A 25,798-nucleotide genomic window follows, 5' to 3' on the forward strand; every position below is an offset into this window, starting at 1 on the left:
CTGCTAGAAATGATTTTACCAGCTATCTTCAGAGAGTACAATTAGAGTGGATTTCATTTTTTTATGCATTTTCACTGAGGAATAAACATAAAAGGTCTATGTAATTCAGAACAAAGCAGTTATAATGTACTAATGGTTTATGGATTTTATTAATATTCAGCTAACATTAGAAGCAATTTTAGGAGAGAGTAACCTATTTTCTTTATGAAGTATTCAGTTTTTTAGTATTTGAGTGCTTTGTTTAAAAAATAAACTATTGTATCTTCTGATGAGTTGCTTCTATATCTTATGGAAAAATGTTATATCTTACCTTATGTGAAAAATAAAATAATTTTAAGTATTATTTGTTGAATTCATACAGATCCATTTAGGTACTGTATACATACTTTTTAAATGTATGCAAACTTAAAAATAAATCATTAGGCATTCATGTGACTTAAATTGTGCTTCCATTAATATAATTGTCGAGCTAATGGATGAGCTCTATCTGTAATAGGGGGAGTTGCACTTTGTGGTTGAGTAGGTAGCAGAATATTTTAAGAACCTGATTACATATCTAGCTTTTAATTCCCTGTTTATCTGGGATATTAATTTTATTAATTGGAAATCTTTGTCCTTTTCTCATCAACCACAACATGGGACCAATTTGCTTGTTTAGTTTAAGATCTTAGGACAATGAAAAATCAGTTCCACAGATAAAGCCAATAGTCCTTTGGAAGGTATTAATATTTAAGAACACCATTCCTATGACTAAATGTGAATTCTACCTGAAAAATACCCTTATTAAAGGGCCAGGAACCGCTGTTAGCTCAAGGAAATTGTGTATATTAAAAAATCCAAAATTCATCCAAAATTTATCCTATAAGCATTTATTGAGGTCCTACTATATGTAAGCAATGAGCTTCAGTGTTTGTGAATTCAAGAGGGAAAAGCAAAAGGTGTCTGTCAACACAAAATTGTGCACTCGGTTGGGGGAGGAAGGATAGGAGAATTCATTGACTGATTCATAGACACAAACTGTACATAGCTGTCGAATCCCTAGAAATGTCTAGGGGTCTTTATTTTTATTTGTTTATTTATTTATTTATTTATTTATTTATTTTGGTTTTTCTCCAGTACCGGGAACCGAACTCACGACCTTGTGCTTGCCAGGCAGGCGCTTTTGCCACTGAGCTAAATCCCCAGCCCCTAGGGGTCTTTAAAAGAGTATCACATGGTAACCAAATTGCTACAACATTTGTGTTATAGATTCTGACCTGGAAATTAAGAGTGATTAAGAGCATGGTTTAAACCACAGGGAACTGCATCTCTTTCTCCAGCACCCATAACGTCCCAGATTAACATCTCTCCTCTGTCAGCAGCGAAGATTTCTGAACCCCATCAGAACGTGGCGTCTTTTCTTTCCAGTAGTAGGAAAGAAACAGATTTGCAAAGCTTTCAAATCACTTGTCCCATTTTCCTTCCTCTCACACTATGCTTTACAAAGTCAGCCAGCGAGGCTAACTGTAGAGGTTGGGATTGGATACTGTTATTCTTTGAAAGTTGATCATTACATAGAGTATAATCTATCAAACTTTACCACATACTTTGTTAAAATAAAAATTGCTCAGTCAATGCCATTTTGCATAACTGAGGTTTACTCAAAATTAAGAGTTTTGTTTAGAATGATTAAGGTAAATTGATCTGCCAAGACAGTTTAAGGTCTTTGATTCTGTACCTTTTGTATAAAACCACAAGTTAAACAAAAGTCTGTTTATTTACCAAGCAGTGTAATTACTATAAAGGCCCCAAGATTCTCCAGAATGCACTAACGTCAGCAGGAAACTACGTTGAACTTCCACTAGAATCCAAAGCACTTGGAAGTTTCCAGATGTCAGAAGCAAGGACAGTTTCTTTTCCTAACACTCTTCAGTGGCTGACAGTGGGTTAAAGTCTGATGCCTGTCGGCGACCAGTGCCTCCTAACCCCTTTATCACCACTGTTGTGGTTATTTTGAAGGAGTCAGTAACCAGTTCCTAAATTATAGGATTGGGACTTCAAGAGGTCATTTTACCCATCCCTCTGCTTCTGGGCAGGACGGTACTTAATTATCTTGACTCGTGGAGCTCTCTCTGAAACCAATTGATGCATACATGCAATTGTTTGCCTCAGGAGAATGTGATGATATGTTGATAGTTTGTTTTTGTTTATTTCTGTTTTCGGTGAATCAGTATTTAAAAGTGAAATTCTCTCCCATTTGATTTTTTTTTTTGTAATGTTGTCTAAATTATATTCTGCTCTGGTTCTCATGCTGCAGGAGGTTTTTAATGCCAACCAGGATCACTGACAGCCATCTGCGCCTGGCCCCAGGCATGGATTCTCCTAGGATATGTCTACACTCACCTGGCGGAACCACAGATTTAGGCTGCTAATATCATTTGAAAACTTTGCATTGAGAGAAATAGGAATGAAAAGTTAGTTTTGCATCCTGTGGTGGGAGTCTTTTTTTTTTTTTTTTTTTAATTTATTGGGCAGACCTTCATTTCCAACTTCTGTACTGCTGACTTTGAAAGAACTCATGTAGTGTTACATTCTTTTTTTTTTAACTTCTGATTGTCCTGGATACTTCTTTTCCCCACTAACCTGCTCATGAAGATATATGACATCATGTAAATGAAAACAGAAAATCAACCTGTCACTTTTAAGTAATTTTTTCAAATGTGCAACACATTAGTTTTAGTCACCTGCAAAGTAGGCAGATACTTTCTGTTTTTGAAGTTGCTCCCTGACTCAGAAGTGCAGGGCCTGAACCAGTGGAAGATTAAGAGGCATCTCACCCCTGTTACAGCTGGGTCAGGGATGAAGGGAGCTCAGGATCCGTGTTCTAGCATGACCTGGGAATCTCAGATCTTATTATTGAATCAGAATCTACATTTGGACCAGAACCACAAGTGATTCATATGCTCATTAAAGTTTGAAAAGTACTGCTGAATACTTGGAGACCATCTCCCACTAGACTACTTTAAAAAAGAAACCCACTGAAAGAGAAGATTATACCTATAGAGAATGAAAATTTTAACAAAACTTGTTCTGATTCACCTCATGCTAACAAATTTTAAGTTAAGAGACTTAATTACAAAAAGTCCTTTGTTCTCTTTATTAATTGTGTGCTGAATGTAACACTAAAATGTCCTTTACCTCTTTTCTAAAGTATGCAGGGTGCTTGAGTAATTAATTTCTGCAATTCATACTTGAATTAATTGAGGTGAGTTATGGATTTTCCTTTTCATTTGATGGAAGCTATCCAGGGGCAGTTATCTGTCACTGGTTATGCCTGAATTTCTTGTCCATCTAAAATTTCTGGATGATTCTGCTAGTTACATTCAAGAATAAGAACAAACAAAACTGTCTCAATCATCTTAAAAAGCACACAGGAAACAAAGTTTTAAGAACCTACACCAATGGCTAATGATGATTTTCTACCAGGATTCCAGGAGTTCTTTTTCTTCATTTGAATTTTCTGTCTATGTACACAATCAAGTTAGTAAAGTAAGATTAGTGATGAAAATATACAATTTTCAGTGCCCCCTTACTTTATCTTTTCTCTTGAACAGCATGGCATTTTGTAAATAAATGGCTTAGTTAAACTTTGCCCAAATTTAAAAACATAATATATAGTTCCTTATTTAAGTTCCTAAGAAAGTGGTTTACCTTGAAATTAATTAATGTTCTCAGATTCTTTTGATGTGCAATAAAACTGATTCTATTCATAGAATAGTTGAAATTTGGCTGGAAGATATAGACCACATAATTCAGAGATTTTAAGTATCTTAAGCTTTGGAATCTTTTAAAAATGAATTCTTACCGATAGAACAAAAAGTAAGCACGAAAAACAAATTCTGGTTGTTTGCGTGAGAAGAGTTTAGCTTTTTCTCTGATTTAATGAGGCTCTTCAGGGGCCTGGATTTGGCAAGCATGATCTGAAAACCATGTAATCACAAAGTGTTTGGACCATTGGGTCAAGGTACATACACTTTTCCCAGGGTATATATGGTCTACTAAAATATCATGTTTTTTTTTTTTTTTTTTTTTTTTTTGGTTTTTCTCCGGTACCAGGAACTGAACTCACGACCTTGCGCTTGCCAGGCAGGCGCTTTTAGCCGCTGAGCTAAATCCCCAGCCCTAAAATATCATGATTATTTAGCGTACTCATAATGTCATCTTTTCCAGCAGGGAGGTACAGTTACTCATATTACTAAGGAAGACAAAATTTAGAGACCCTAAATATTTGAAAGGGATGTCCATGTAAAGGTTGGTGTATCACCAACCTTTCATCCTAGGTTAAGAGGGTGCTCGTACTAAGTACTCTCAATAAAAGGTGGTGTTATCCACATTAAAATAACTGGCAAGCAAGTTGGAAGTGTTAATTAGAGAGGCAGTATAGAGTGGTGATCAAGAGCTCAGGCTCTTGAATAAGACTTACTAGGTTCAAATGCTTGCTTTGCCACTAGTCTGTAAGTTTGGGTAAGCTCTGAATTTCTTTGCTGTTTTCTTATCTGTAGAATATGGTTATCATGATGTGTACTTTAGTTTGAAGTTTGAAGTTTAAATAAGTAGCTAGGAAAAAAGTACTAAAAAGGCACTCAATAAATATTAATTGTTTAGAGAACTTAGAGTAAATTAAGAATGACTGTAGGTGTCTTGTATGCACTACTTATATTAAATCTCTACCACAAAATTGATTTTTTAAGTTCTGGTTTTGAGGAAGAAGCCAAATGTCAACTATGAGGATAAGTCATGACTGAAATTTCAGCCCAATCCCTTTAGTTACAAAGCCAAATTTCTTAATTATTTTTATTTTAAAAATCTCAGTAGCTACTTTACAAGAATGGACAAATGTTAATGAACTATTTTCTTAAATTAGAAGTGAGCAATAGTAACTCATGGTTTTATTTAATCCTGTTCCTCTGATGGCCTTAGAAGAAATGCTTTCATTTGTTTTTGCTGTGGCTCTGTAAGATAGTGACAGATTTGTAAATCCCTGTAGCATAAAAAATTTGGGAAGAACAATTTTATGCTGAAAAGATCAGTGGTACAATCCCTCTTAATTAAACACAAAATATGTAAGAATGCAAACCTTGATAAAAGCATGTATTCTGTCTTTTTGAGAATCAGTTCTCCTATTTTGTATTTAACAGTCTTAGAATTTCATAATCTCAACTACTTTCTTTCTGGTGCACTACATAAACTATTAAGCAGTACTTAGAGCAGCTATCACTCACAATTGGTATTTCCCATCATATCATTGTAATTGATCATTATTTTCTTCGGAGAGTATTCTTTTTTTTTATTTTAAAGAGTAAAAGAAGGACAACATAGCAATAGGGGGATTCACCGAATTACAGACAAAGTGGTAGGACATTATGATAGTATTCTTTCTGAATGCTCCCCACAGAATTTACTTTTGCTAAGGGATAATTTCCCACCACTTCTTTATTTAAACAGGTTAACATAGTTCAGGTGACAGTATGTATTTTTTATGACCAACAACTAAGCATAATATAAAATTGTCAATGCATTATGGGGTTGCCAGTGGCAAGATGTGCCTTACTAAATTAGCAATTTGTCAATTTTGTGATAATTCAGAAGAATTTCTCAGAAGACACTGTGGTATTATGAGATAAATTAATGAACTGGATCTAGATTCAGTTGGCTAATCATAGACCTATCAAAAAACGCTTATTATTCGCATTTTCTATTGTAACTTGTTACTACTCACCAAAGTAGATCAAATTTTAATGGAGAAAACAAACGGTCTACTCTTTCGCCAAAGAAGTTGTCCTTTTCGTTTCGGATTGAAGCATGTTTCCTTTATTGCAAAGGGCAGTTCATATTGAGGCTGTCATTTATATTGATGTTCTTTTTTCAAAATGACACCTCCATGTAATTTTTTTCTGCAGAAAAATTGGACTTCAGTGTTCAGGGTCATTGGTAAGAGATCTTTCACTGATTCAAAATTCATTTAAAAATTTTTAAGGAGGAGGGGGTACAATCTCCCCCTTCCCCAAGAGAAGTAGTATGTGCCTTAACTTGGAAAACCTAGTGTATTTTAAACGTGCTTACCAAAGAAAAGACTTTTTTTTCCTTTGGTAATTTAATAACAACACATGGGGATTCCTTCCTGTAGAATTTTGTGAAAACTTACAATTATCATAGGGCTGAGTGCAGTTTGTTTGCTCCCCACAAAAGCAGAGATGATTTTTATTGACCAATCTTTGATCCGAGAGATTAAAGAAACTACTGCAGGAGCAGCGAGAAGGATAACACCACGGGGTCAATAGGCTTTGGTGCTATTGGAAATGAAAGTGAATCCTTCCATTGGGAGATAAGGTAATTTAGCATTCTTACTGAGAACTCAAGACTATTTCCTTTTTCTCCCCCTTTTTTGGGAAACAAATATTCAATTTATGAATCGGTTTCTCTATGACTTAATACTGCAGCCACACTTGAGGTCATTTGGAGGGCACTAGATTCACCAACATAATTCTGTGCAATACTTTTTAGCCCCAATGGCCTGGCTGTCACATTCTCACACCCTGATTGAAATGTCCCTGGTAGACTTTTGGAATGCAGTCTGAAGGCTTAGTGACTCAATATTTTCACAGTGAATACATTTCCAATCTCATAGAAAGTTGCCACTAACTATTTCAGAGGTTATGTCTCTTTTGGTTTTCCTCTGAAGCTGTGAGTGTAGCAAAATTCAAGTTTAGCTGAGTTTTGAGAAAATAGAATAAAATAAATCTACACTGCTATCATTTGCCATTTTACTACACTGCTGTTCAATAGAAAACTGTCTAACCTACTGTCTTTGAATGGATAGTCTATGCAAAAAAAAGCCTTTTTGCTTTTATTTTTATAAATTTAAGATTTCCTTTATTTTCACTATATGCCAGGGCAAAAGAGTTGGAAGTGTGACATCTGGTATTATTGTGGCTGGGGATGACATTAAAATGCCATTATTTATATAATACTTATCAAGACTTCCAAGGCCCTGCAAAATGTTCATTCTATGCTTCTTTATTACCTTGAAAGATTGCCAAAGATATTTTATTGAAATATCTAGTTGTATCTCCCTGTCAGTTTACTAAAAACATGTGTAAGGTTTGCATGATTTTGAACTTTTGATCAGTTATTTAAAATGATCTTTTCTTCATGATAAGAGAATTCAGATATGGTAGGACTCTTGTTATGATGTCAGTAATGTACCACCAAAATCTATCCAGTTCTTATCCCAGGTTTTTTACAGCTGATTTAGCACTGAGATTACAAATTTAAAAGTTTAGATTAAAATTAGTTTCCTTTTATCTCAATGCAATCATCCATGTTGCTTTGCTTAGCATGAATATACAACTAGATTCTACACATCATTCTACACCTTATCAGGTTGTTCCATTCCAGTTTAAAATTGTAATTAATAATGGGTATAATTCTGTTTTCTTTAGGGGAATCATATTTTTAAATATTTGCTGGGACAAAGCAGCATAATTTTACACAACAGAATATGATTTACCCCCACTTTTCCTAGCATATGCTATTGCACATTTATTTATATATATTTCCTGATACTATTTAACAAATGGCTTCTTGAACACACAAATGGTATCCAACTGGCTTGAAATAGTACGTGCACCTTCGAAGTTCTCACAATGGGTTATTAGTAAGAATATGTGTAATGACAGTGATTCATTAAATGTTACATATCGTTCTGAATACGCGTCTGGATTAAAGTTAATATAAATAGTAAATAACTCAGGAGACTGAAATACCTTTCTAAATATTGACTTATCTTTGACTTGAAGCAGATAAACAAATTCATACTAGGTATCTGAGAATTTGCTTAGAGGTGAGAACTGGTCTTTGTCATAATAGATGAGATCGTGGGCTCAGTGGTTATGGTCTGTGCTTGTAAAGACAGAACTTGTTAACTGAAAGAATCAGTAATTCTTTAGCCAATGAAACTCGTAGGGGAGAAGTCTTGGTTCTGCACTTTTTTCATAATACAGTGCCAGCCTGTATCTTGGCAGTTAATGAGAGTTCTGTTACCTATTTCACAGGACTTCTGCTCAATTTCAGTCGCTTGGTTTCTCTTGCATCTGAAAGTTAAATGCTCTAGTGCTTTGCCGAGATTTCAAAATGTTTTGAAGATCTGCTTATTCCCTACCTATTTTTACTATTTTCAAAACAAACATTCTACATCATTAAATTAAAAAATGGCGATTATATGACTTGATCCACTTCCCTTAGGGATTCTAAGGATCAAAAACTTCAACCTTGATCTTAGCATGCATATCTGCTCCCTTTTTAATGTTATATTTTACATCCATAATTATGTTTTGAGCTAGATATTTTTCAACTTTGGTGTTTTACAAAGCAAAAGTGAAAATAAATTGAGTTTTTTAAGAGGTGCAATTGTGGCATTTTCAAGAAAAGCAGGAGCTCTTTGATATGAACATGAAAATTTTCCCTCTTCAGAAGATTCAGACCAATCCCTGGATTTCACCATATTAAGGAAATATGTATGACTATTTCACTGAAAAAAGCAATACTGAGGATAAAAAAGGTCCATAATTAATTGCTACCTTTAAAAAACTTTTCTTCTGTTCTTCCTTTCTTTGCTTGAAACTACTTGATCTTACAATTATTGTTTGAATACAGACTGTACATGGATAGATCTTAACTTTTTGCATTAAATACATAAAATATAGCATGCAGATCTCTCCAAATGATCTAATCCTGTGTATAGTTCAGTACAAATAGGAGCCACACAGGTGATATTATTCTAAATTTCTAACTTATTCTAATTATTATTAGTAGTAATTACTATTACTAGTAATTAATAGTAATTACTAATAGTCTTATTACTAGTTATTATTAATAATTAATAGTAATCACTATTATTTCTAATTATTCTAGATTTATTAACAGGAAATGAGATTTTAGGCATAATTTCTGATTTTATAAAATAAGACATGAGGACATGAAAACTCTATAGAGTTAGAACTTCTACTGTTGCAGAGCCCTTTAAATATCTCAGGAACGTACTGTAGCTATTTAATCTGCTTCTAAATGATGAAGGGCCATGTTAATTCTCTGGGTGTTAAACCTCAGTTTATGTATACACGGTTATCTAATTAGTAATGGAGTTGCATGTAGTATAAGCTTTGATTAATATCTGAGAAATGGGAGTATTGCTTTAAAAATTCTGATAGGTGTATGTATTAAGAATTATCATAAGTCCATGGAGAACCAAGACTTTGTACAGCAAATGCAGTGCAGTTCTCAGAGTAAATACCTGTAGTTAGCATAGACATCACAGGTCAAGGGCACAATTGCCGTAAGACTCACCTCACTTGAAACAGCAGTCAGTCTGGAGCTCCACGGCCACCTGTGCTTCTGATTAACTGGTTACCCTTTCAGGGGTTTCCACTACTTCCACCAGTTCTCATTAGTTCATTATGACAATCAGTAGTGTTAAGGTATGACTACACTTTTATTGTAAAGGATGCAGATCAGGACCAATCCAATGAAAGTGTATAGAGCAGTGCCTAAAAAAGTCCCAAGTATAAAGTTTCTGTGTCCTCAGGATGTGTGAGGATCAGGATAACTGAATGTTTATCAGCAACCTGGATAACTCACCTGAGTTTCAGTGTCTGCAGGTTTGATTTTTTGTTTTTAGAGTGCTGGGTAAAAAAACTACGCTAATAGCTACTCCCCAAGTTATCTACCCAGAGTTTTTATTGCAATTTTATTATGTAGGCAGGGTTGATTAAATCACTGACCAGGCGTTTGAATTTAATCTGTAGCCCTTTTTCCCCCTCCTATGATGCAAGGTTGAACTGGTATTATATGATGCAAAATCTTAACCTACTAATGGGTGCTGTTTCTGGCATGGTCAGCACTCATCCTGAAACTACCTAGGGCCCCGCTATGAGTTACATCATTTGCGTAAACTTATGTGTTCTCTCCCAGGCTCTCCATGAACACAAAGATGATCCTATCACTTGGAGAATTCTAATAATTTTGAGGTTGTATCTAAGGACTAGAGGAACAAAAACTAGACAAGGTCTTTATTATTCAACATCAAAATTATAGAGATTGCATAAATATTATACAATATATTAACAAAATACAGTATGAATGATCTTATGGATGTGAATCAGATGAGATTGCCTCAATTGCGGCTAATGCTCCCCTGCTTGTGGAGTGTCCTTTCCCATTCCCCGTCATGCTGTACCCTTCACTTCCTTAACAAACTCAAGGCTCCTCTTCTTTGAGCCTTTCTGGTTTGATACACCCTGGGCTCATGGTATTCTTTTTTCAATTCTACATTTACAATGATATGTATTAATGAATATGTATCATATATAATGTATTGTATATTATTACTATTCAGTTACTTATCTGTTTTCTTTTCTTTAGCCTTTTATTTATTTATTTACTTTTGTACTGGGAATCAACTCAGGACCTTGCGCTTGCCAAGCAGATGCTTATGCTGCTGAGCTATATCCCCAGCCCAAAAGTTTTTTTTTTTTTCTTTTTGTTTTGTCTTTTGGTACTGGGAATCGAACTCAGGACCTTGTGCTTGTTAGGCTGGTGCTTGTGCCGCTGAGCTACATCCCCAGCCCTTATTTGTTTTCTGTGCCTGTTTAGGTATTGAAAACTAAAGAAAGATAGGGCAAGAAATTGAAATGAAAACAAACAAAACACAAGGGAAATGAAGGAAAATCCTAGACATAGAAGAATTCTTTATTTTTCTGTTAATAACTTCTTTATTCTGGAAAAGCAAATCTAATTCATATTCACATAAAAACTGCCATTACAAAGTTCAGGGGAAAAGAGAAGGGAGGGGGAAACAAAACCCTTGACAAAACTAATACTGTCTCACACAAGACCATAATGCTTTGTCCCATATTCAGTCACTTTATATGATAAGCCACAAATAAATTCTTCCCTAGAAGATACTCTACTGCTCTGTGAGACTGCAGGGGAAAGGAATTGGAAGTTGGGGTAGGAGGCTTTGTTCTTTTATCATATCTTCTCATTCATTATAGATATCACTGCATTTTTAAAAATAAAAAATATGTACTTCTCTGTGGAGTATTAAAAAATAAACTCGAAGGATGAGATGGCTGAGGTCTCAGCTCAAGTATCTCCAAATACATTGGACAGGTCCATAGCCTGACCTGTGTATTATGTGATGGTTGCTTACTGGATCAGTACAGTTCTCTGTTTATGTGCTTCTGTGCTGCAAGCTTTTTTGTAGGGCTGAATTTCCTCAGAACCAGATCCTGCGATCCACATGTTCCACTGGCAATCTAGGCTGTGTTGGACTTGTAATGCCGAATGTGCTGGCGGGCTGCTGTCCTCACACTCTCCATGAAATCATCAGTGATCTGCAGCAACAGTGCCTCCACATTTCCATGCAACTATTCATTAGGATCTACTCTTACTAAGTCCTGTAACTTCTTCTTGGCTGATACCTGATTGTTTTCAGGGCTAAGACAACCTCTTGTCCCGGGAATGACCAGTATCTTTATTTCTGTAGTGCTATTGGCCATGGAACCCTGAGGAAGAGTGCTGGCTGGTTCTGGGTTTATGGATGAAAAATTGAAGAATTTGATTAGTGATAAGGGATCAAACTGGTTCATAATCTGCTGAGCTTTGGCCTTAAGCTCATAGAGGTTACTGATACCTTGTTTCTTATTGGAGCTATGTGGACCAAGGCCAATCTAAAGCAGTAGCATCTATCTGCCCATGTTATTCAGAGACTGCTCCAGTAGAGCTTTCATCTCAGCAGCTGGTCCCAAATAGAAGAAGCTTGATTACCAGGAAGCAGACAATATCCTGTGTCTTCAGGTTTTGTGCAAATTACAGTACAATGAGGTTCTGTTCTGTTTTGTCTGATAGTATTCTTGATTCATCTGGTAGGTACAGTAATATTTAAGAGACTCTGGCTAGTCATGTTCCCAGGGATCATGCATTTAGAGGGAGCACAAAGGTGACAAGCAAACACACACATGCACAGATAGTAAGTGATGCAAAGACGAGAAGAGGAAAAATGTGGGGCAAGTATCTGACTTCAGTTTGGATGGCTGAGAAGGCTGTGGAAGACCAAGCAAAATGATGAAGAAGCCAGTCCAGCAATTACCTGGGGAACAGCACTCCATGCAGAAGGAACTGTAGGTGCAAAGTCCCCAGGACTAAACTGCATTTTGGTTATTTGAAGAGCAAAATGAGACCAGAGTAGCTGTAGACCAGAAAGAGAGGGGCAGAGAAATATAAAATGAGGTCACAGAAGAAGGCAGAGACCAGGACCATGGTAAAGGATAGATTTGATTGTGAGTTTATTAGAAAACATAAAAGCTACAGAAATATAGGGAAAAAATGGCCCCATAGTGAACACTAACCAAGGATAAAATATTATCTCATTTATCTTCAGTATACTGCATATATAGAAATACATATAAAAATTAGGATCGGGAATACAGATATAGTTTTGTGTCCTGCCATTTTTCACCATCCTATATACCATCAGTCCTCTTCATCCATGTCATGAACACTGTTCTACAATACAGTGTTGATGGCAGAATGATATCCTTTATGGATGTGGCATATTTATTTGTTTAATCCATTATTTTTAAGCATTCAATTTTACATTTTTTGTTGCTTCAGTGATTATTCTTGTATATAAAAAATATACATATTCCCGATTACTCACTCTGTTTAAATTCTTGAGTGGAATTACTTGGTCTAATAGGAGAAAAACTTTTAAGACTTTGATGTGTTCATTTCCTCTCAGAAATACATCACTTTGACATTCTGGTCAGTGGTTAAAGTTTCTTTTACCACACTCCCACCAAGTATTTTTATAAATTATTATAAATTATTAGACCAAAACCAGAATTTGTGGTCTTTTACTCTGTTTAATGAGAGCAGTATAATTTTCACTTATCCCTGGCCTTTATGTTTTTTGTGTGTATAAATTGAATTAATATAGTTTGCATAAATCTTTTCTTGAATGATCAGGAAAAAGTTCTTTATGCTCTTCTGAACTTTGCCAAACATTGTATTTGTACTTTATAGAGTTATTTTCTCCCTAGGGTTGAATTATTGTATATGAATATCTTGGCTACCTTCCTAGATGTGAGACTGGGCTGTATGTTTTCTGCCCTGTATCACAGTATAGTGCAACACATAGGGCAAGTGCTCAAGGTATCCCCCGTCAATAACTGAATTTTACATTTATTTTATTTTTATTAATTTTATTGGTACACTATACATAGATATAGATACAGACAGATATAGATACAGATACGGAGATATAATCACATTTATCATAGGAAATTTGTATGTGTGCATAATATATCTTGATTCTTTTATCCCCAATCTCTCTTCCCCTCCTATTTTACAAAAGTTTCGTTTCCATTTTTCCTTCTGTTCTTTTTTCTTTTTCTCTTCCTTTCCTCCCTCCTCTCCTCTCCCCTTTTCCCCTTCTCATTTGAACATTTTTTTCCTGTTTCCCAATATCTATCATACATTTTGTTCCTTATTTATCTTTTTGGTTTCTCACAACAGAAAAATAATGCATGTCCAATTTATTTCACTTGAAAGTATGGTCTCAAGGGTAATCCATTTACTTACAAACCTCTCAAATTTATACTTCTTCATGGCAGAGTAGTACTCCATTGTATATAAAACCCCACATCTTCTTTATACATTTATCCATTGATGGCCACTTGGGCAGTTTCCAAGATTTAGCTTTTGCAAATTATGCTGCTTTGAACATAGGTGTATGCACATCTTTTAATTTTTTTGAAAGATACCAAGAAGGGGAATAGCTGGGTCAAGTGGAATCTCTAGTTTTTAGTTTTTTGAGGAATCTCCACACTGGTTTCCAAGTAGTTGCACCAGTCGACATTCCTACTGACAGTGGAGAAAGGTTCCTTTTCCCCCATAGTCTCACCAGCATTTGTTACTGGTTGATTTCTTGGTAGCAGCCATTCTTTCCGGGGTGAGATGGAATCCCAGTGTTTTAATTTGCATCTCTCAAATGACCAGTGATGTTGAACATTTATTCATATGTTTTCTGTTTCTACTTCTTCATCTAAAAAGTGTCTGTTCATTTCAGATACCTATTTTTGAACTGGATCTTTAAGTTTGTAGAGTCCAATATTTTTGAGTTATTTCTGTATTCTAGATATTAGTCCTTTGTAGGGGAACAGCTGGCAATTTTTTTCTCCCTGTAGATTTTCTCTTCACTGCATTGGTGGTTTCTTTCATTTTCAGTAGGATGACATCCAGTTGTTGAGTCTGTAATATTTCCTATGCAATTGGGGTTTTGTTTGTAAAGTCTTTGTTACACCTGTGTATGCTTGAGTTTGACCTATTTTATCTTCCAGCAGATTTAGTATTTCTGTTTCAATATTTAATCCTTGATTTATTTCAATTTTAGTTTAGTGTGTCGTGAGAGATAATGGGTCTAGGTTTAATCATCCTGTGGAAAGCCAATTTTTCCCGCACTATTTATTAAAGAGGCTATCTTTCTTCCAGTAAAGGTATTTGGCCCCCGTATCAAAGATAAGGTAGCTAAGTGTGTTTAGAGTTGTTTCTGCATCCTTTAATCTGTTCCATTCACCCTCAGGTGTGTTTTGTTTCACCAGTACCATGTGATTTTGATCACAGTAGCTTTGTAGTATAATTTTAAGTCAAGGATTGTGATTTTCCCTGCTTTGCCTTTGTTGCCCAGAATTGCTTTTGTTATTCTAGGTCTCTTCTGATTCCAAATGAATTTTAGGATTGTTTTCTCTAATTTGTGAGATGTGTTATTGATATTTTGATTGGGGTTGCATTAAATCTGTATAATAATTCTGGGAATATGGCCATTTTCACTATGTTGGTTCTTCTTACCCAAGAAGGTATACCCAAGGCATATCTTTCCACTTTCTAATATCCTCTTCAGTATCCTTTTTCACAGTACTGTAGTTTTCATGTAAATATCTTTTACTTCATTAGATTAATTTCTAAGTGTTTCACTTTTTTGATACTATTGTGAGAGGTGTGTTTCCCTAATTTCTCTCTCAGTACAGGAATGTTATTGATTTTTGAGTGTTTACTATGTACCTAGCTATCAGGCTGAATTTGGTTGTTAAATCTAAAAGTCTTTTTGTAGAGATTTTGGGGTCTCCTATTTAGAGTATCAGGTCATCTGTAAATAATGATAATTGAATTTCCTCCTTTTCTATATTTATTCCTTTTATTTCTTTCTCTTGCTAATTGCTCTGGGTAATATTTGCAGAGCTATAACTGAATAGGGGTGATGATAGTAGAAAACCTTGCTCCTGATTTTAGAATGAAAGCTTTCAGTTTTTTATAGGAACTTGATGTTGGCTATTGGTTTGTCATGGCTTTTATTGGATCAAGATAATTCTAAACAACTCAATAACAGTCAACAAGATTGAAGATATATTCAAAAACCTACCAACAAAGAAAAGTTCAGTCCTGAGGGATGCACGGCTCAATTCAACAAGGAATTTAGAGACAATCTAATGCCACTACTCCTCAAAGTCTTTAATTGTAAAGGAAGCAATACTCCCAAAATCATTCCTGGAAGCAGGCACTACCCTGGTACAAAACCAGAGAAGGCTCCAACCAAAAGAGAACTATAGCCTATTCTCACTAATGAATATAGATGCAAAAATCCTCAATAAAATACTGGCAAATAGGATGCAACAAATAATCAAGAAGATTATACACCATCACCAAGTAATATTCATCCCAGGGATACAAGGATGGTGTAACATAGCAAATCAATAAGTGTAATACATCATATCAACAGAACCAAGGAGAAAAAAAAAAACAAAACACCTGATCAGCTCAATTGACTCAGAAAAACCATTTGACAAAGTCCAACTTGTATTCATGATAAGAACCCCATAGAAAATTGAAAAAGATGGTCTTTATCTCAATTTATTTTAGCAGTTACCACAGTAGAGCAAAGAACCTTGATTAGGTATTATCTTTATTCATGTACACTATGGTATTACAGTATTGCTCAAATAAATCATAGACATTTGAAATGGTCCTGTTTTGGGGAGTTCGATGAAAGAAACTCACTTTATTGTATCATGAATTATTACTCCATTATTGCATTTCCTGCTCATTTCCTCCTAGCATTTTGAATTCAGTTTGATTCTATTCCAAAGCCACATTTTCATCAAATACACTTGTACTTGATGGTAGTTTAGTTTATTGAGGCAGTTTAAACTTTATTGTGGAACAGAATTACCAAGAGTGCTTGATTAAACAGATTAGTGATTTTTTTTAACTCTTTAGGCATAAGGTGATGTCCAAGAATTTGCATTTCAAACAATCTCACAGGTGATGCTGATATGAACGATCTTGAGACACATTTTGACAATGATCAGTCTAATCAATATTCGGCATTATTAGTCTCCTCCTGGAAAGGAAGAACAGCTGCTTCTTTACATGATTTTACTAATGAAATTTGTCTCATCAAAGGCCTTGGAATAGATTTTGAGAAGAGAATTTTCCCTATGGCTTTGGTAAGAGGGCTGCCTTAATGCCTTGTATTTTCTCTTGCTGGGAAACCCTCCTGTTGAGAAGGCTGCCTCAGTTAGCATTTAGATCTTGTTCTGTTAGAAAGAACCAAGTGAGTTCAGAAGAGAAGAGAGAACAATGAGAAAGGACACCTGTGATGGACAAGGGGAGGGGGTGGGTGTGATCAAATGGATGCCATCAAATCACCTGCCCTCCCAGGCTCCCAAGGGTAGAAGGTGGCATATTGGCTTTACCCGCAGCTGTCTCAGAAGGGAAATGTCATGAAAGAATAAACTGCTGCTTAGGACAAGTCTCATGGGGGTGTCAACTTCAACAAAATTTTTAAAACTGTGTGCCAGCTTCAAGTTGGCAATTTCAAGTTCACTTCACTGTAGTCGATGACGCCCCTTCACACAGTAAGCGCAATAGAGACAAAGAGGTGCCTTGCAACTGCCAGAGAGAGAAAAGAGTCCTCTGAGATGAAATGTTAACATAAGAAGTGGAAATGGTTTGTCATAGTCGCAAGCTGGCTCTTTGGGGTTCACTCTGCTATAGTGAGTGAACTGTAGTGTGGCACCCTTGCAAAAGAGTCTCAATAAAATTAGAACGATCGTTTAGAAAGGGCAGAGGGAGAGAGAAGCATAGAGAGAGAAGGAGAGAGAGAGTTCTTTCTTTTGTGTGTGTGTGATAAGAAGCTTAACAAAGGTGGAAAAACGCTTTATATGGATGTGAGTTTTCATGGCAGTCTGAAGCCGACACTCAGTTTCCTTTATTATAGACTAAGCTATGTTAGCAAGCACGAGATAATGGAGAGGCAGACAATGCCGGAGACAACAGCCGGGTGGGGCTGGGGGAGACCTTTCGACAGGGAATGCTCTGTAACTAGAGCGACAACACACATTTTCTTGGTGTTTTTCACGCACTATGTTCCTTATAAGCAAAAAAAAAAAAAAAAAAAAAAAAAAAAAAAAAAAGAATATGGGAGTTTTTCCCATTGCTAAATCCTTCAAATTCTTTTGAAAGGTAAGTTCATGGAAATATTAACTTTTACACATAAAATAACATAATATTTCATGTTTAGGGCCAGGAAAAATTCAACATCCATAAGAGAAAAATAGCATAGCTGAATTATATTAAAGTGGTAATCATTTTCAAAAGTTTGTTTCCAACATATTATTGTCTGATAATAAGTATTTATGTGTTGGGGTGGTGAATCAGCTAGATTCCTCCTCTGTTAAGTTCTGTAAGACACACATCGGTTAAGCTAGTTAGAAATTGTTGGAGGGAGTTGAAGGACTGTCCTCAATAATTTGCCTACTTTTAAAAACTGTTACTCTGAACCTTTCTCAACTGTTTTAGGGTTTTGTTTTGATTCTGCTTAAGTCAGACTCCATGCAATCACAGAAATTAGAGTTTGGAAGAGACATTAAAGAGCACATTTATAGATCGTAATAGAGCTAATCTATTGGAGAACATTCTGAACGTGCACTATGATACTTCTTGAAAGATGTAGTCTTCATCAAGACAGTCAGTTTTCTATGCAAATATCTATCACTTTTGGATTTTACAAGTTTTTATAGTTGCTATCTCTTGTCCCTCCACTTAGGTCCATATGAAACCAATAAACTCCTTTTTTCCTAATATAGTCCCACTGGAATTTATAGACAGCTATTCCATGTTCAATTCTGGAGGTTAGAAATTGTCAGGTCCTTCATTGCATTGTTTGGTGTATGGGGTGGGTCTGACGAGCACAGAGTAATAGAGGTGTGCTGTTCACACTAAAACAACTTCAGGTCAATTTGACTTTTTTTTTTTTTTTTTTTGGTTTTTCTCCGGTACCGGGAACCGAACTCATGACCTTGCGCTTGCCAGGCAGGCGCTTTTGCCGCTGAGCTAAATCCCCAGCCCCAATTTGACATTTTGTGACAGTTCCACAATGCCAACTACTTTTAAACTTATTAGTAGACAGGAGTCCCCCAAGTCCTTTTTTATTTTCAGACATGATATTTTGAAAAGCTACATTTTTATGTGCTTTATTTGTGCTTATGGTTCACTGGATTTAAATATTGGACATGACATTTATTTCTATTTAATCTCTACCTGTCCACTTTTCTATCTGTGTTGATCTCTTTGAGTCCAAATTCTTTCATTTATCATATTTTATTTCACTCTGAGCCTTGTGTAACTCAAAAATTAATAAACACACTATATATACAATCATTAGTATATAAAATTTGATGTGTGAATACATGTGTAAATGTTTGTGTATGTGCACTGTTATGACTCTGTGTGTACACATCTGTGTGTTTTCAGGTAGGGTAGTGATTCTGAAAGTAGTGACCCATTCTCTGAAATCAAACAAACCTTATTCAAATTTTAGCTCTAACACTCAGTAGCTTGTAACTTTTGGCACATGACTTACCCTTGCTAAATTTGTTTTACTTTTAGTAAAATGTTTCCTCCCTCAGTGGGTAGTTATGAGAACTGAGTGTAATAATGTTTGTAGAGGTGTTCCTGGCACATCATTGCAAAGGGATGAATTTCTTAACCTCTATAATTCTCATTTTCCTGGTTTGTAAAGTGGAAATAATACTTTTTTTCACTGAGTTGTTGGAGGAAATTAAATTAGTTGATTTATGTAAAGGGTTTTGCACAAGTTCTCACATATAACATTTATTATAGGTTAGCTATTATCCCCACCATAATTGTTAATATTTACTAATACTACTTTGCAGACTCATAGGAAGGCTCTCAGGTGTTATTTACTTGTCATTTTTGCTACAAAGTCACCCTGTTGCCTTATTATAGTCATGATTAAAATTCTGATGAACAACTTCTAGTCTGTTTTTTGTTTTTTGTTTTTTTGGTTTTTCTCTGGTACCGGGAACCGAACTCACGACCTTGCGCTTGCCAGGCAGGCACTTTTGCCACTGAGCTAAATCCCCAGCCCCCAACAACTTCTAGTCTGACTTTAACATATTCTCAATATTTTATTGCAAAGTACTTAATTATCACAAATTAGAATGACATAGTATTTATTCATTCTGATCTTGTGCATTGCAAGAGACATAAAGCTAAATGAAAAGTTATGGGGACCTGGCCAAGATCCCCACCTGTCTGTATGAGAAGTACTGTGAAAGGATGAAATAAGAAACACAGACAAATTTAGTAATGCACGTAAGGGGTCTGAGAGGTCAGTGCTTCAGGATGGGCAGAGACAAAGACGCTCCAAGCCAGCCACTATTTACTAGGTGTATACAGTGATAGGAGGGGCTAGCGGAAAATTCAAGGTCAGCAGAAGACTCAGAAGTCTATGACTCAGTGGGGCAATGGATAATTTGGGGATGATTCAAGAGGGCAGAGATTATCTTATGCCAAGAAGGATGTTGCCCTGGAATGTTCTTTAATCTTAGTGGTCTTAGTTTAGTTTTGGTGGGATAAGATGGTGTATCCCTAAAGAGTTACTAGGAAATCTCACAGGGTGATACCAATAATCCCAAACCTCCATTTATCCCTTAGGGAAGTAGGCAAAATTAACCATTGTGAATTTGTGGTCCCCAACAAAAAATGCTTTGATGACAGAGAGATTCCACTGCAGTTGACATTAAGAAAATTAGAAGCTGGATTCAAACATTAAAATCTTTTGAATGAGTTTCTACACCTCCTTTTCATGAAAGATATAGATAGATAGATAGATAGATAGATAGATAGTCTACTATCTTTCTCCTTCACTCCTATGATATGTATGTACTGAGTACTTAGTATGTGTAAAACAATGCACGGTGTGGCACTTACCATTGCTTCCCTCCAAAGCCTTACAAACAGAAGGGCAGGATGTGTATCTTCCTATGAGAGGATGGACCGAGAACTTAGGAAAAATAATACATTCTGCCAGTGTGTTATTTTGTATGTTATGTGAAATACCTTATTTTTTCAGATAAATATTGCACTTCTTTTACAGATCGAGTTGGCTTTGAGAAAGCAGTGGAAGAGGAGGAGCTATTGAGCCTTGCATGAAGGAAAGAAAATGGAAAGTCTGGTTTGGCTGGAGCAAGGGTCAGGAGCCCAGCTAAAGAAATAATGGACAGTGAGGTTGGAAGTTTTCTGGTTTTACAAGCACAGTATATTTTAGGGGCATATGCACAAGCACTTCATTTTACTATAATTTTATTGTACACTTAAAATTTTATAGCTAGAAATCTTTTCAATCCATTATATTAATTTCAATTATGCTTACATGTTACATATCAGAATGTACTGAAAAATGATAATATTTAGCATATTTCTTTTTTTCTTATACAAGAATGTTTAACTAAATTTCAACTTTTCCTTAAAAGAACCCTGTATAGGACTAGCTTCAGGGTAAGAAGTTCCGAAGCAGTAGTTACTTGCATTTAAATCCAACTCTCCCACTGTATCATGTTGCCCTCCCATTGCCATGTTTTGTATTTGAATGTGATAAATTCCTCATTTCATGCATTTAGCAACTGTTTTCCAAAATTACATTGTAAACTACTGAATTTCCATTGGATCCTAATGTTAATGAACACAACACATATATTCATGCTATTTTGCCACATTTGTCATATCTAAAATAACTCAACTAAAATTTTAATGGCAGACTCAGTACACCATAAGTCTGAGAAAATGGTCTATTTCTCCTTTCCTAGGCAAAACTATGTGTAAAAAAAATTGCCTTCCCTCTACTACAGGAAATAAAGCATTGGTGAAAATATACAAGAAAGTCCTTAGTCAAGATATCGCTTAGCATGTAATCTTTCATTCCACCTATTTTATGTGCTTTTCTAGTATGAAACTAATACCTTATTCATTAAATTCCCCTATTTTTTTACTCTGGGCACTTATTTACACTTGTTATTTTCTCTATTTCTAATATATCCTTCAAAATCAATCTCCCTGGATGGGTTCTTATTTGAGTTGAGGTCTGAAGAATGAGTAAATGAAGAAAGGATTCGGTAGTGATAATCACTGCCTCTGTTAGAACGAAGAGCATCTTTGAGTCATGGCATGTTGTCACGGTTTCAGGATGATGGAGAATCTTACTGTTAAAACAAACTCAGTTTCTTGCCTCGGAGGTTAAGCATTCATTTCTTGCCAAGCTATTAAACTGGCAATTATGTTTCTTCAAGTGTTCCTGCTTCATGTAATGTCCCTGAATTCACATGATGTCCAACCTGAATTAACATGACTGGAACAGATGCTAAATGACTGCGCACAAGTCACTGGTGTCCTATTTTACACTTCACTTCATGAACTGTGTTAGACCAATAAATAGCACATTCACTTTCCAACTCCAAGTGGCACCATGTATCTGCAGATTCTGGGGTATGGACTTGTGGTCAATTTGCTACCTACCTGATCTCACCATTGCTTTCTTAGAATATAAACAGAAGGCAACATTCATAGACATAAATGTCTGAGTTATAAGAATATGCATTTTTATATTTAAGTTTTTAACAAAATTGATTTCTTCTTAGTACCAATCAGGGAATAAGCAATCCTTTTTATTGGCTGAAGTATAGAACTGTAGAAAATGTGTCTATTGATCTTGCAAAATGGCCTGGAATTTAAGGCCTTTATGCAGAAAGTTTGTGAAATTCTATACTGATCTGCTGTCTGATTGCAGTTTAAAAGAGGAGAGGTTCATTTGGATTCATGGTTTCAGAGCACGATGAACTGGCTCCAAAGCAGAACCAGTATGACATAAAGGTAGGGACTTAGTTCATGGAGGCAGAGAAGCAGAGTATGCTGGATGAGGGCCAGTGAGGAAGAGGCCAGAAACCAGATGTAGCCCAGGTTCACATCCCTGGGACCTACACAGACACACCCACAGATGTGCTCTATTAGCTTCTCAAGCCAATCAAATTGACAGTCAAGATGAACTGTCACATAGCCATTTTTAAAAATCAGAGATAAATATGGTATTTTAAATTTGTAACACAGAGATAAAAGAGGCAACAGGGGAACAGTACTAAACTTAAAGGTAGACCATGAACACAAGAGGTAGTTTCTGAATGGGGATGGGTTGAAGAGTGTCTTTCCTGGGCTGTGTCCTTTGACTTAGGAATGGTGAACAACCATGTGGTAACTCCAGCTTGCCCTTCTATTCTGAAGACATTTATATTTACTGCCCTGGCTGATTCCCTGAGGAAGACTGAAGTGTCTCTGATGACACTAGTGGAGAGCCAGCTGGTTCCCAAGTGTTGTACACACACACAGAGAGTTAAACTCATAGTAGTGTAGGAAATGAAGCTCAGAATAGACCCCAAGTTCCGGAATACCCCATCCATCTCAGCTTGTGCATAGTGAGTCTGATTTGAAGGTCAGTGTTGGATCTTTACTTTTGCTAAAAACAGAAATGAGCAAGAAGTGGTGCTTTTCATGAAACCCAAGCAAAACATTATACAGCCATCAGTGAGGAAATAGGAGTTATGCACCAGAAAGAAATATATTCATAGTAAAAGTCATGAAACAATTAGAAACTCTTATGTCATTTCCAGGGTATTAAAAGGTTGATTTTATCCTTGTCATTGTGAAGACAGGATTAGGATCACAACACATGCATTAAATTTGAAAATGATTTTTGGGACCTGCACCAGTTCTGAGTTAGGGCGCTGAGGACACCAGGCAGAGATGTCAGGCTTTAGGCAGTATTTCTCTCCCGGATGGCTCTCCCTCCATGCTTCCAAGAGTGCTAGTAGGAACCATCAAAGCAAATGCATTAGAATAAGAAGAGGAAGGAAGCCGGTGTAAATGTGCAATTTCCTGTTGAAGGGGTTGGGTGGGCAGGCCGGTAGAGGCACCCATCCAGGTACACAGCCTCATACAAATACTTTTCCCTACTTCCAAAAGGAGAGTGGTAAAGAAAAGGAGAGAAGCAATTCAAATATCCAGCCCATTTCCAACAATTTGAATAAGTAGAACTTTTTTTTAGATAGAAAAGGACATTGCCTAGTATCTCCTAACTTACAGACACAGAATTCCTTCTTTCAACATTACAGATGACCAAATTGCACTTTTATTTTCCAGAGAAGTGCAGGACAGTTTTCCACATGCCATTTCTTTTTTAGTGACTACACATCAAATTATTTTTAGAAAGAGAAGAGTAGGTAAGATGTTATGGGTTAAAATGTATTTATTCTTGGGTGCTTTTACTCTACAGGACACACGCATTGTACTAGTTTGTTTTTAAATATTTTGAGCAAATATTCTGAGTATTTGTATAGAATTTGCCTTGCTTTGTTTTGTATTCTACTAGAATTATCTTTATTTAATTGCTTAATTTTTAATTTTATCTTCTTCCTTCTAGTCTTATATTGAATTTCAGATTTCAATGTTTACACACACTAGGTATTTGTAGACAGTTCTCATGTTTCCTTAGTGAACTCTATGTACATTATTTATTCTTTTAATATTTCCTCTAGAGTAAATACTCTGGTTCCTTAATTATTCCAGTTGATTTCTTCTGAACTTCCTGCAGTATGTCTCTCTTTTCCTCATAATGAGATCCCCAAACTGAATGCATATTCTCACTCCAGTCTCTCCTGAATCACAAAGAGGGGACCCTTTTCTTCTGTTCCATTTCATTTTATATTTTTGCATATGCAGCCCAAGAATAGCAATGACCTTCTTCACTTAACAAGTTTACGAATGAACCTGCTCATAATTGCTTTCAGAAAATATTTAAAATACTTCAGAAACATGAGCTCATTCCCATCTTGCGGGTGCAGCTATTTGGTAGTTTTGGGAAATGATCTCCAGTTCTTTGAGGCCGGAGCTTTCAAATGAGTGTCATTCTTTTCATGAGGATCCAGCACAACATAATCAGGTACAGCAGTACTTCCACTTCTGCTGCTTTTCCAGCCTTCCATTGCTTCATAATTGATGAAGTGTCAGGACAGGAAGAGTCCTGGCAAAATAAATTTTTTCAGAAGAAGGATGGGGATTTTACAAGTAACAGAGGGAATGTGTCCATTCTTTGCTTTATTCTCTAAAGAGGTTTCATGTAAGTTATACTATGACCTCATTCCTTCAGTCACTTACAGTGCTGCCTTAATTAATTTCATTGAAACATCACTTTAGAATGTTATTTTTCTACTTAAAATCTCCTATGTTTCCACACTTACATGAGAAAAATCCAAACTCTTTAACTTGGCATTAAGGATCTTGCCAAATAACTTCAGCTTTGTGCCAACTTTTCCTCATTTAGGAATCCTAATATCTGTGCATTTATACGTGTATGTGTGTGAGAGAGAGAAAGACAGAGAGACAAGAAATGGGAGAGAGAGAGAGAGAGAGAGAGAGAGAGAGAGAGAGAGAGAGAGAGAGAAAGTGTGTTTGTGTGTATCTCACTGTCCCCATATTTTTGCATGTCAAATTCTGCTAATTATACGTGTTCTTGTTTTCACAACTTGGTCATCCCTGTAAAAGCCTTCTAGAATTTTATTCCTTGCTCTTGGTAACAATGGATTAATCTTATCACTCACTGCTTTGTAACATCTGTACATATTTGTATGTGTACTTTTTCAAAACCACAAGGCTGTTTGAGTATAAACATTGTTTCTCATTTTCATTATGTAGCTTGCAAAATAAAATTGATGAATTATTTTCACACTATCTATAATAGTTAAGGGAAATGAAAATACTAATTATTAATAAGTGTTCAAGGTTTGATTTTATGCCTTCAAAACTTTTATGTCAAAGTCCCAGGACCTAGAACTTCATAATGTGACCTTATTCGTAAACAGGATCACTGGAGATATAATTAGCTAAGATATGAAAATGCCAATGTAGGGTGGGCCTCTAGTATAACATGGTAGCATCTCCCTCCCTTTCTCTCTGCCTCTCCATCTCTCTCTCTGTTTCTGTCTCTGTTTCTCTCACTTTCTTTCTTAAAATGGAACTTGGACAAAGAAACTCACATAGATGCTAAGAGGGATGTTTGGAACAGATCCTTCTCTGACACCTTCAGAGGCAATGTGCACTATAATTATTGTAATTAAGGCTGCATCTCCAAATTCTAGAGCCCCAAAACTGTGAGATGATAAATTTCTTCTGTGGGAGCCCCCGAGGTTTTGAATACTTTAGTATTGGAGCCCTAAAAACTAACACAATCAAAACCTGGTAGTGTCATATGGAAACAATAGCCAGAAGAGTTGTGAAATGTAGTCTTATTTTTACT

The 25,798-nt window shown here is 35.9% G+C and overlaps 1 pseudogene; it reads right to left on the minus strand.

The window, feature by feature from the left end:
- Positions 1-11,244: 11,244 nt before the first annotated feature.
- On the minus strand, positions 11,245-11,687 carry LOC102025415 (annotated as a pseudogene).
- Between the last annotated feature and the right edge of the window lie 14,111 nt (positions 11,688-25,798).

Source organism: Chinchilla lanigera, unplaced genomic scaffold (assembly GCF_000276665.1).
Source record: "Chinchilla lanigera isolate Chin_1 unplaced genomic scaffold, ChiLan1.0 scaffold00048, whole genome shotgun sequence".
NCBI classification, from domain to species: domain Eukaryota; kingdom Metazoa; phylum Chordata; class Mammalia; order Rodentia; family Chinchillidae; genus Chinchilla; species Chinchilla lanigera.